The 13,760-nt window shown below is 38.8% G+C and overlaps 1 protein-coding gene across 4 annotated transcripts in view; it reads left to right on the forward strand.

The window, feature by feature from the left end:
* nrxn2b (neurexin 2b) overlaps positions 1-13,760 on the forward strand; it is a 581,101-nt gene that overhangs the window by 462,236 nt on the left and 105,105 nt on the right. The gene's annotated exons all lie outside the window — the stretch shown is intronic.

Genomic DNA, 13,760 nt, shown 5'->3' on the forward strand with positions numbered 1-13,760 from the left:
GTTTTTTTAAATGAAGAAGAAGATTATTTATTTATTTTTTTTTGCAAAAAACACTTCAATCACATTCAAACATTTTACAATTTTTCATTAAATGAAAGTACTAAAGTGCTTCAAAAACACTAAAAACCAATAAATAAAAGGAAATACAATTTAAAAATTAGTGCATTATATCAGGAAATTTGCAAAAGTGAGTTGATCATCAACTAAAGTGCATAGGACATTTTTGTGACACCAGATTTTCCTAAAGTTATTTAAGTCTTTTTTGTCATTTAATAAATAACAAATTCTAGTTTTAAGCGACATATGATGTTACAGCAAAAAACAGTAGCTGCTTCTTGAACAGTATTGTTTTCAATTCTCCTCTTCCTGGTCACGTAAATTGCGAGTTTTAAAAAATAAAATAAAATGAATAAAATTTAAAAGCTGCCACTTTCTCTGATTCGATCTATTGTACCCAGCACCGTAGATGAATTTCTTGATACTAATATTTTCATTGAACAGATTAAAAACATTTGTTAGAAGAGTGAAGAAAATTGCAAGTCTCCCACACCTCACTGAAAGCATGAAAGACTGTCTCACGAAGGGGACAGAAGGGACACTGGTTGGACACAGCAGGGTTAGAAACAGAGATAAAAGCATTGGAACCGATGGCACCATGTAAAATTATCCACTGGAGGTCGGCTGTTTTTTCTTGAGGGGAGGTTTGTATAGAAGTCTCCACTGTGGGTCAGGTCCATCTCCCGTCATCCTGTTGGCCCAGGTAGTAGGTGCTCTGTAAGAAGAAGAAGAAGAAGAAGAAGAAGAAGAGAGACAGCCAGTTAGAGAAAGAGTGGGAGTACCTCTGGATAAATGTTGTGGTTCCAGTGACGGCACCGTAAATCGTTGTCCCCCTGTTCCTCTCTCATGCTTCGGATTTGTCACATTATAGGTTGGTTTTCTTTTTTTTCTTCTCTCCATTGAATGGCACTCAGTAAAGGAACGACAGTAATTTGTTTAGTATTTCCCATTTCTTGCTTCACTCGTCTGTCTTCCCTGCCCCCCCCACCCCCACCCCACCATGTGAAATATCAGCTGTGTGACAGGCATTCTCAGACAGTTGCTCCTGCCCAGGAGTCCTCCTGGGGAACAAATACAATCAACTGTCTGGGCTTTATTCACACACTTCAACACTGATTTGACATCACGGAACAGAAGCATGTGACATTTCACAGGACTGCTCAGAGTCCTCAGAGAGATGGCCTCTGGCTGCCTCCATATCTTTATGATCTAAGCCCGTTATTAGCATCTAGTTTTGGTTTGTCAGTTCAGAAATCTAATTGTGACAGACTTTGTCCCACTTCAAGGTAGTATGTCCTGTTTCTCCAGGGTTTAGAGGGGTAATGGTCATGTATAGGCCTTCGAATGCCCCCCCCCCCATTTCTTTTTCAGATGCTAATTCCAATATACAGGATGAAAGTGGAATATATTCACATATAATCATGAAAAAATGTTAAATATTATTAGGAATATCTTATCAATGTAGATACAAACAGATGTTCTTCCTTGCATATTTCTAATGCAGGTTTGGGCTATTAACTTGTACTTTGTATGCAGTGTGTGTAATTTTTGCCTATTGTTTGTTCTGTCCTTTAAATGAGGTCAGATTTTTCACTAGTGAATAATGGTAGCAGCAACAGACTTGTATAGAACTACTTTTGTGTTTTCAAGGGACGACTGAGCATCTAATGGGATTTCTAGCAGAAAAGAAATCTGCTGACAACCTGCTGTGAGTGTGACTTGATTGTTGTATGTGATAATTACCTGAACCAAAATGTGACTTATCTATTGATGACTTCACAAGTGGTGCCTTATTTCTGAGATAAAAGGTTAACAAGAATTTAGATGGGGTCTTATGAGATCAGAAGGTGGCTGGACCACCATTGGTCTGCAAAGACAGACCATCGCTTTATTTTCTACTTTTCACTTTGAAGCTACTCTTTATGGATAAAAGCTCATGATAGCTGGATGAATGGGTAATGGGCTTTTTATGTGGGCAGGAATGAATATAAAATAAATCATGATCATGAAACGTTCAATCTCTCCCAAAGGTTACTTTTTTCTTTTTTTATTTGTGCTAAAAACAGCCAAAGCTTCATAATATCCTAATATCCTAAAGCCGTGCGTGGACTGACCTGGGCCTGCTCACACATGTGGGTCAGAGCCCATTCGGCACACATGCAAACATTATTTAATGGATGCACCTCACACATCTAACTCCAACTACATTGTTCTTTCATCTCTCTACTTCATCCGCCTTCGCCTTTTGATGTGAGATACCCTGGAGTCTGAGGAAGATTGTCCGAGTGCATGAAACAGCGGATTTGCACTCTTTCTCCTCAGAAGAGGCTTGCCATTGATTCCCTTTGCGTCACTTGGTTTCTCTCCGCATCTTTTCATTCCTTTCAATAACTCACTCACCTCCCCCCAGCATCCATCCATCTCTCTTTCCACTGGCATCCATTTTAACCACCTTATCCAGGAGGTCAATGCTCCTTCAACTGTACACATTTTTCTTTTTTCTCTCAACTATTCCTCCACCTCTAATGCCATTACTGTGAGTTACTCAAGTCCCACAGTTCTCTTCATGCATTACATTAGATGCCCATTTAGAAGGTGGCTGCAGCCTCTGGTCAAGCGAGCTGCAGGACTCTAGATCAAGTTAGAGTTGAAGTTGCTAAAGTGATAGTGGATGTTTGCTCAGACGAACAGATTGCGTAAGGTGTTTGCTCGCTTGCTCTAATCCCAACAGGTTACATCCCTGTAACAAACAAGAGAGATGGAATTACTGGAAAGCAGTTTCATCCACTCGCCAATGCTGGCAGAGAAGCGATGCTCTGTTGAACTGTATCTGAACAGGTTTTTCATTAATCTAATAATTTGGTTTTCTTTTTCCGAAAAAGGACTCAGAAAATTTACTTATATGCTTTGACAGGAAATTGTGATTCATTTAACATTTTTCCAAAGATAAAATCAAATTATTATTATTATTGTTGTTGTTGTTTTTGTTCGATGAAAGACAAAAACAACATTAATACAAAAAATGTTCTCCTTGTCCCTGAATGGGTTCTCCAGCTTCTTCCCACCACCAAAAACATAAGATACTGTAGGGGAATTGGTGATTCTGTAATCTCTGAAGAATTGTAGTTCTTGTTTTACTAACACAGATGTTATATTTCTGATCATATCAGTTTATTTCTTAGCTGAGGGATTTCACAATGAACAATATGTTGTACATGTCAATGCCGATCTCAGCAGACTGTCACTTGCTGCGATTCCTGTTAAAAATCCAGCTCTGCTGAATCATGGTGTAAGGAGCTGATCTTTATTCAGCAGTTACAGTTACTGTCCGTATCCATATCATTCCTGTGTATTAAATGATTGTGCAGCTCCTTACTGACTGTGTAATCTTGCAGCTACTGTTTTATAAGGTCAGCAATTCAGGGCTGGACCAGCTAAGACCAGCTTTAGCCGATGTTTGTTTGTGTCCTATGAAGGGCCTAATTAGTATGATGTTAACAGTAATAGGTCCATTGATATTAAAACATAATCAAGAAGTGCACACTCAGGCTTGCACATTTGCATCCTCTCGACACACAATCTGTGTGTGTCGAGGGGCTAGATCTAATTCCATAGATCTAGCACCAACAACACAGTCTGGCCTTCGATAAAACAACATTGCTTAATGACTCTGTGGCAAACAAGGCTGTTATTCTGGACAGACCTGTTATTATTTCTTTTATTTCATTTGCTGCACATTTCTCTTTAGGGGATCATTTTTCTTCACAGCTCTCTCACTCCCTCATTTTTTTCTCTAAACTCTAGCCCTCATTGTTTTTTTTCTCACTTCTCCAGCTCTCTGGCTTAGGTTCAAGGCTAAACACCAGCCAAAGACTTGCTAACATGGTGTGTCATCTTCTTTCAACATATTTTACAGGCTTACCATGTGGTTATGGGGGTGGGGTCAGTGTGTATTCCCTTCAAATGCATCAAAATATGAAACCACAATGTCCCAGGGCGTCTAAAGCTGAACTAAATTCATGCTACTTTCTGCTGCTGCGTGATTGGCATGTTATTATGGGAATGTGAGAAGATGCTGCTGCTGTGTGTGTGTGTTTGTGTGTGTGTGTGTGTGTGTGTGTGTGTGTGTGTGTGTGCGTGTGTGTGTGTGTGTGTGTGTGTGTGTGTGTGTGTGTGTGTGAGAGAGAGAGAGAGAGAGAGAGAAATTTTGATTGATTTTAAAATCACATTTATTCATAAAGTCGAAATACAAGATAGTCCGTTGACACAAAATCCAAAAGACATTCACGCAAACAGGAACTCACATTTCAAAAACAAATTATATGAAATGTAGGAACATAAGCACAATATACGTGAATTAAACCAACCACTGACTGAACACAAGTTCTTCACTCAACTTGGAACATAAAATACCTTTGACAGACCATAGGTGTGTCAAAGGTGGCCGTCAACAGACACACCATAGGTTCGTAAAAGTGTCTAAATCATTCATAGCTCTGAAATAGTTTAAAATCGATTCTGATTCTTGCTTGACACATTCTTCGTAAAATGGCTTCTGCAACTGCAGTCAGATGAACCCTCAACCTTTTTCCTCCTGCTTAGATAAATCGTCATCTTTGCTTGGCCCAGAAGAAAGTTTAGAATCTGCCAATCTTTTTTTTGATTCTTCCCACATTTCAAACCAATAATGTACACCTGCCTGTCGAAAACATGATCGAATGAGAGAAAGATACTCTCCAAAAACAGGAACAGATTGTCGAATCTCCGACAGTCTAGGAAGCAGTGAAAAACAATTTCTCTGCTCGAACAGAACTGACAGTTTTCCAAAATATTTGGATTCAAAACTGCAATAAAACTGTTGACAGCCACAGCATCATGTAAAATCCTCCATTTGAGATCCCCAACCTTTTTCGTTAAGGGTGGCTTGTGGAAGGACTCCCATGAAGGGTTTACATCTGCCCCCAGACTAAGGTGACCCCTCCATGGTGTGTAGAGAGAGAGAGAGAGAGAGAGAGAGAGAGAGAGAGCATGAAGCTAGTGAGTAATTGGCATTAAGGTGTCAGATCCACTCTTGTCTGAGCAGAGTGCTCATTCATCTGTGAAGAGAGCACATTAACACTGTAAAAGTAAAGCATGAGAACAATTGTCGCAGAAAAAAAAATCAACCAAATGAAAACAGGAAATAGTTTTTGCATCTGAAGCTTTTAATTAATCATTTGATGCACATTGTATTAAGCCATTGTATTATTTAAATCTGAAGTTGCTACTATTTTATGTCCAGTTTCAAGTGAGCAACAGAAACCAAAGACATCCTTAAGGTTATTCACCTATCTTTGTCATGGGATCTTTTCAACAATCGCTCAGTATTATTACAGAACAAACACATATGTGTACACACACACACACACACACACACACACACACACACACACACACACACACACACACACACACACACACACACACACACACACAAACACATTCAAATAAAACAAAACAACGGTTGAAATTATTGTACTCACTACACAAAAAGAAATTGCTGATGGTGGAGAGTTTTTCTAAATAATAAAATAGATCCTGACTAGCCACAAGAAGATTCCTTTCATACAACATCTCGTCACATCGTTCCCCCAACCTCCTTTTTAGGAAACAAAAGCATCATCAGAGTGCCAGTGGAGGAATAATATTTGTTCAGAAATCGCTCTTTGATAGTAGCATCCCCTCGAGGGAACATTTCAAACAAACCTCACAAGCACATCATTGTCAGAGGCAAAAGGGGAGAAACATTCGGATCCTTCTGAATTCTAAAAGGTACAACCATGTATTGAGTTCCCACCGGTAGAATCAGTGAGGGGAATAATCATCAGATGTCTCAAGTTTACAGAAATGATTTCTGAACAGCCTGAGGTTTGATTTTTGAAAGATGTGCACTGTTAACATTTGGCTACAATTGCTGTAGTTTATTATCTATTTATTTTACATTTTACACATCAAAACAACTAAATATTTTAACATTTTAAAAGAGCCTACTCATTCAAAACACAAAACCACATTATTGTCAGTTAAATATCCCTTTCGTTGGATCTCTACAGCATAATGGAACAAGAAGTTCTTGTCACAGTGAGTCACAATTTGTCACTGACATCAGTCCCTTTTTTAATTAGTCATCTATAATTTAAATCAGAAGGATGACTAAGCTATTGTTCACCTTTTCAAATTATAGTCCGAGAAAAAATCATCTTCCATTACAATGACGGTTATGACGGTTGAGATTCACAATTGCTTGTGATCTACTGTATATGTAGCTCTAATAGGAACGCATCTGTTCTCTAAAGAAGCAGGCAGCTGCACGCTGATATGCTTTTACATGAGTCATCACCGAGTATGAAAAATTAATTTGTTAAACAAGATCCATGTCTTTGTCATCAGTCATAGTAATCAATTCACTAAAGGTAAATACACAGTATGCATTACATTTAGCTCTGGAAGACAATAAAGACAAGCGTGTTGTGAACAGTGGTAATCTTAAAAGCACAGGATATCTGTACGCACAAAATAATTTCAATAAATGTCACCAGTGTGATAAGATAGTGGACACTTTAGAAACTAAACTGCTACCAGCTTTGTTCAACCAAATCATTATTCAAGTACAGTAGACCATTTTTTCAAGTATGAGAAGAAGAAGCTTTACTGACTCATATATGGTTTAATGCCACAAAATTTGTTCTCTGCGTTTGACCCATCCCTGAGGAGCAGTTTGCAGCCCTCATGGCACCCTGGGGGCGAGTTGGGGTTTAATATCATGTTCAAGGATACATTAGTATATAGACTGGGGGAACTGGGGCTTGGCGTTCATCAATCTGGGTTACAATTTTACTTCTAAGTCTCGGGTCATCCACAGATCCACACTTTATTCCAAAAATCTCCTTTTCATTAAATGTGGACATCCTTTATGACGCTTATTAATTTGATACTCTGTTCTTTGTGTTTGTGAATGCCACATAGTCTTAAAGCAAACAAACACCACGCTGGACGGAGCTGCTTCACTGCTAGACCTGAATGACAATGGAATGTATGCTCACCTTGTCATGACATAGTTGGAACTGAAGTTCTTATGAGTCAGTTCAGATTAATAAGCGTCAAAGACAAATACAAGTCTGAAACGGACCAAATCACTAAAAACAGAATAATTATATTTTGTGTCACGTGTGACAGAGAAAGTTTCTTTCCTGTTTTAATGAAATTCTTTTAAAAACACATCATACCATAAATCTGCTGTCCCTATCTGCACTTTGGGAAGTGTCTAAAACTTGATATTGCCGTAATCAACTGTTGTTTCACCTCATGTGCCAAGAAGGCAGCTCTCATTCTTTGAAGCAATCTTGCAGGAAGCAAAACAGAAGAGAAATGTTATACGACTGTATTAGATGGAGATGACTTGCTAGTTCCACTCCAGTCAATCTTTGGGGCGCCATTTCTATGTCTTCGTATTTACTGCCACTGAGAAATAGCTATCAGTGCGAGGGCAGCAATGTTGACAATGTAGTTAGACTACAAACAGAATGTGTTTGCAACCGTTTGTGTGTGACTGCCGATCAAGTGAGGGGAGTGAGAGATGGAAACACCCAAAAATGTCAGGAAACTTCATGTGCTCTTTATCCAGTTCAGGTCTTGTGTGTGTGTCTCAGTCAGAAACTTAAAGAGGAAGTGTTGTCTGGAAACTTTTGGCAAATGCCTCATCTCACCCCCCCACCCCATCCCCCCCCAACCCATCCCTTTTTAAGTATCTCTGAAATGTGTCATGTCAAAAAGGCAGCAAAGAAATATCTTCGTTTAAAAGGAATCAATAGCTCTGCCTCTCTTCTTAACTGCTTCAAAGAATCAGTCTGCACTGATGCAATAATACATGAAGGTTGGAGGAACCATCTGTGTATTATTGAGTTATTGTTTGAGAGACTGTCTGAGAGCTTAAAGTAAGAAGTGTGTTTAAATGTGGGTGGGTGTGCAGGGCTCCTGCACCTTGGGATTTATGGCCTCTTAAGAATAGACTTCATTGCCATCATTAGTCTTTTTTCCTTGTGGAATTTCCATCTTATCCCCCATCCTGTCACACAGTCTCTGTCTATCAACTCCCATGAGGCTTTGCAATATTGACCGCAAGCCTTAATGAAAAATAGTGTCATCTACCTTCTCCAATATGACCTGTTTATTCCAACTGTAGACGATACTGGCCTAGAATTCACTATCCTAAATCAAAGGCCTCTTGTAAAGAAAGAATCCTCGACTAATTAAGTCGATCAGAAATACACTCTCCTCTCTCCGACACAGAAAGGAAGGGTTTGAAAAGTCCGAATCAGTGGGTTTTTCAATGTTCTCTAATTCATTGGTCTTTTTGACCAAATCTGCAGACAAAAGGAATAAGTAATTAATTTTTGTACAATCTTCTTTTGACAACATTACCAGCCAGCCCATGTGAATGGAATAAAAACCAACGGGAGGCCTGTCTTGTTTTGATTCATCTTTTTGCATTCTTTCCACTTCTGGCACCACAGGTAGAATTGATCGGCCGGATCGATGGTGCCAGAGCTAATTTGACAAAAGTAATAAATATTTAGTCTCTTTTTTGGGGGAGAAGGGTGGGGGCTGTGCTACAGAGCAGCTCAATCATTATTGTTATTTTAGGGAAAGCAGGCAGGCAGATTGCTTTATAAGACAGCGCCGAGAGAAGGTCAGAGAAATCCATAACTGGCCAGGTTTTTGTTTGCTGACATCTCCCAGAGTAGCACTAATTTACTTTTAACTCTCAGTTTCCAATAAAGACTAATATTTGATATTTTGTGAAGCCAATGTTTAGTGTCCTCTAGTGTATCCCAGGATGTGCATGCATTCAAATTAATATTATAGGCAGATAACATAAATGATACATCCTTACAGTTACAAATCCAGAATATAATAGATAAACAACAGTCAATGTCTTTGGGTACTGAAGGAATATTAAGTTAGTGAACCATTGTGATAATGAATAAATAATACATATATTTTTTAACGGTTTTTTTTCATGTTATTACTAACAGTGGAAAAGAAAACAGACTACAATTAAAAATTAACCAGACTTTATCAAATGTAGACCTTTATCACGTGTTTCTCCTAAATAATATGTATTCTCTCTATTAAAAGGTTTGTTGGGTTACCTACTTTCCTTTTTCTTGTTGTTCTGGATACTGTAGTTTGTATTAACATTTATAGATGGATACTTATGGTGAAGAACTCGTGGATCTATTGGGAGACAGAATGGCATTGGAGGTTCTGGGAAAGAGGAGTGAGGTGGTCATGAGACCAGATGAGCAGGTAGTCAATGACAGTCTGTACGAGTCTCTTTAAGATTTTGGGTGACATGCTGTTGCATATGTCAGCTCCATATGTAATGAGGTCAGGAATCGTGGTTTCCAGTACAGATTGTCAGTCACAGTTAAAATCAATATCCAATGTTGTATCACATAAATATTGATCAATTTACAAAGTGAACTCCAACCTTGTCAAATTACAGCCTTAAACCTTCAAACCATATTTTGCATTTAGAGTTAAAATTGTGAGTTCACCTCTTTACGTGTGCTGTCAATGTGTTCAAATATCCTCTGTTCACAGAGCATGTCAGAGTGTATGGATGTTCTATAATTGTATGGGGAGTTTCTTTGGAAGTCAGCCAGGGAAGAATATCCTTCAGACCTGTCTTATTGGGTTTGAGAAACACCTTTTCGATCTTTTTTTTCTTGCCATCTCATCCCCTTATTAGTGTGTGTTGCATGCAGAGTTTGGCTGATTTTTGCATCAGTCTGAGCAGCAGGTGTTTGCTGGGAGAAACAGTAGAACAAGAATGTGTCATGTCAGACTAGTCATTAGAGACTCTGCACCTCCTTTTTCTACACATTTAGAAGGATGAGGAGTGCACACAAACACACACACACACACACACACACACACACACACACACACACACACACCCATACACAAGTGCACAGAGCAGCAGCTGGAGAGTGGATGAACAAATCAAAGCAGGTAAAGTCAATAGCAGCTCATCAGGTAGTTGTCAGAGCCAGAGAGAAAAGAAAGTATTTCAGCTTACTCCTATAGTTTAGAAGTTGTTGCACAGCTTTTAGTGGCATTCATTCAAACAAACCATATCAGCTGATAATTGGGACAAAGAAATGAATCAGCAAACCTACAGTTATTTGGTCTGAAGACGAGGTGTGTGATTGAGATGTTAAGTGATGAGAATCAGGTCACTTTTAACTTCATCAGCAGCCACAACACATGCTACAAGCAGTGATGTGTTCACGATATCATTGCAATACATTGATTTTTATTGTCAACAACTTGTCACACCAGGATCAGGAAACAAACCCAGTACTCTGGTTTGGTAGAGCTGTTTTCTTACCACCATGCTAACGGAGAGGACACATATGCAGAGGCAGTTTAAAAGGATCAGTTTTAATGAAGTATTCCCAAATCCCAGAAGGTCACACAAAAACATCAAATTGCCAATGAAGTAAAGCAGATTGGAAAACAGTTATCCAGAATGCAAAGTAACAAATTGCAGGAGTAATCTAAGTTTTCACAAAATCTCCAATATGTAGATCAAAGGCCAAAAAATGTTAAATGACAATGCACAGATGGTAAATCACGGTACTCAGTAAACTCATCATAGTAATACAACAATGACTCGGAACAGCACTATCAGAAGACAGTTTAGGTAGACCCATTAATTGACAGACAAAAATTGGTTTCACAAAAGTAAAGTCACTAGAGGCCAGAAAAGTCTCAAAATTAAATGTAACAAGTGTCTGAATCACTAATTTGATTTATATATTAAGAATGAGAGTGTAAAATACCATAAGAAATCCAAGATTGTTGAAACCATAAACCACCCACCCTGAGTTGGGAAAAATCTGCACAAAAAAAGTACAAATTTCCTGGAAATTATCTTGTTTGCAAATGAACCAGCAAAATGACACAAGTAAAAAGAAGAAACTCGACTTTGACAGATAAATTATCGAGAAAAGCACAAGACTTGATGAATTGGTTTGCGAACAGTTTTCTTTCTTAACAATTTGTCATGATTTCTCCCAGTATTTGAAATGTCACATCTCACAGTGAAATCTCTACTGATTTCTCTGCCTCCTTATTCAGCTTTTAGCCTCAGCAGAAGAGAAGAGTGATGGGTGCACTTACATGTAGGTAGAAGTATAACAAAGATGGATTGGAGCGCGTTCAGGGACAGGCTTGTCACATTGTCATATCATCTCATCTTTTGAGTAAACAGCTGACGAGCTGAATGAAAGTGTCCTTGAGCATTTTCATTGATTTGTCATTCACCAAAGAGCGACAGAATTACTCAATAATTCTGTCTGATTACAATATTATGGCACAAATCCAAATTTTGTTTGATTACAAGTTTGTTTGTTTTTTCCTGTCATGTTGGAAGTGGAAGATTGCTGACAGTATTAGCTGGTATGAGAAAGTGATTCAATAGATAATTGAGTATGACTTTTGTTTGGTGTGAATAAACAAAAAATAGAATGTTTAATGTAATTTAATGTAATTAATGTTTCTTATAATTCACCAAATATCATCTATTTTTGCAGACAAATCATAGAAACATGTTATTTCTATAGAAGCATGTGTCTTGTTGCACTATTATATTCCATTTGCATGTTTTCTCCTTGTGTTGATCTCCAATTTCAATCAACTCATGGCGATTCTTCGAGACTTCTGTTTTGGATTCTAAGACATTTTTTGTGTCTTCCGTGACATTAATGATCCTTAATAGTGCTTTTGATCCATCTGGTAGTCTTCATGACTGTCGATACCTTTAGTCTCTACTCTCTGATCAGAACTGAAGACTTTTGGTCAGTAGGTGAAACCTTTTTGAACCCCAAACAGTCCAGTTGTTTCGGATATATGAATACTATAACAAAACTCTTTCTTATTTAGCACAAATGCAATTGATATCTGCTCAACTCCTCTCTTTATTCCTCACATGGCTTATTCTCACAACATGGCTCCCCTCCCTTTCTGTTTGTCAGCCATTTTAGAAATATTTCCTACTCTTTTTCCACAGCTGTCTTTGCTCAGTTTGTGTGAAGCCCCGGTGCTCCACCGTTATTAAACACAGGAAAGAAAAAATAAATGCCAAGTTTTTCGTCTTTCTCCACCAGTTGGCACTTTCCAATCCTCGCTACTCCCTGCCTCCGTACCCTATTGTCTTTTTTCATCTTCTCTTTTTTCCCTTCCTCCTACGGTGCACAACCTCTTTATAGCCCTCCTTGCCACGCTGCGATAATTAGTCAGCGCTAAAATAATACAGCCTGGAGAAAACAACAAGATCTGAGCAGAGGGCTTAGCTCCGCTGGGAGGGAGGAGAAGAGAGGGGGAAGGGGAGGGAGGAGGGACGGCGAGAGCCAGAAAGAGGGAGAGAGGAAGCGAGAGGGAGGAGAGTTATATGTGTCAGCCGATTTCAAATGGCTACCAGCGGATTGTTGGATAATGAAAGTGTCGGATAGTGTGTGTTTATGTGTGTGTGTGTGTGTGTGTGTGTGTGTGTGTGTGTGTGTGTGTGTGTGTGTGTGTGTGTGTGTGTGTGTGTGTGTGTGTGTGTGTGTGTGTGTGTGTGTGTGTGTGTGTTTGTGTGCTGTGTGGTTGTTGTCAGAGACTCATTTGCCCCGCAGTCATCACAGTTTCTACTTTCAAATATGCCGGACTGAAGTCTACCTCAAGAGAGATTTATGGTTTGTGTGTGTTCATAAGAGTGTGTGTGTTTTCACAGGTAAATATAGCTGCAGTATGAAAATCTCTTTTGTGCACATATGACTGAAAAGCTGCAGTTAGAAACATAAATAACTATAATTTCTAGCTGTTATTTGTTTGACATCCTTGCAAATAAAGGATCTTTGACGTTCTGACTTGTGAACCAACAACAAACTCTGTGAAGATCTTGGCCTCTTGAAGAAGATGCCAAGGACTGAAGGCAGATGAAATTGTGAAACCGTGAAACCAAACTGAAATTTGAACAAATATTTTTCCAAAGGTAGAATTGTTCATATAAAACAACAGCAGGCAGCTAGCAAACACATCAATGAAAACCCAAACAAGGAGAAGCCTAACTTGCTCTCTAGTTGACTGCCAATATGGCAGAAGAGCCTCTGGCAGTTTGAGCAAAGTCATGAGACAGAAGAGAAAAGTAGCCCGCAGTCATGCTTTTGATGATGCCATTTCAATTCAGAGAATGGTCAGCTGTGGGTATTTTTACCCACAGCTGACCGTTTTAGAGATATTAATGTATATTCATATAAAATCAATACAAGCATAAGATCGTCACCTCATATTATGTGAGTAATACTATACATAAATTGTCATCTACATAAACAATGTTTGTGTATTTATGACATACAACCTACAGGCTTGACAGCAGATTCATTACTCTATGCTAATCACAGTCAACGTTCGTCATTTCTAAATCACTACCAGGATTATTGATACGAAGCCAAGCTTCAACGCTGTTACAGTTCAAACATGAAATTGCTCAGCGTACACGGCGGACAGATTTCTCAGGTTGTTGAGGCAAAGTTCCTCTGACAGGGAGATCTAAGGAATTTCTTTTTTTGACGTTGAGGGTAGCAGTTCTACTGACAGCTTAACCAACATAG

This window comes from Antennarius striatus, chromosome 23 (assembly GCF_040054535.1).
Source record: "Antennarius striatus isolate MH-2024 chromosome 23, ASM4005453v1, whole genome shotgun sequence".
NCBI lineage: Eukaryota > Metazoa > Chordata > Actinopteri > Lophiiformes > Antennariidae > Antennarius > Antennarius striatus.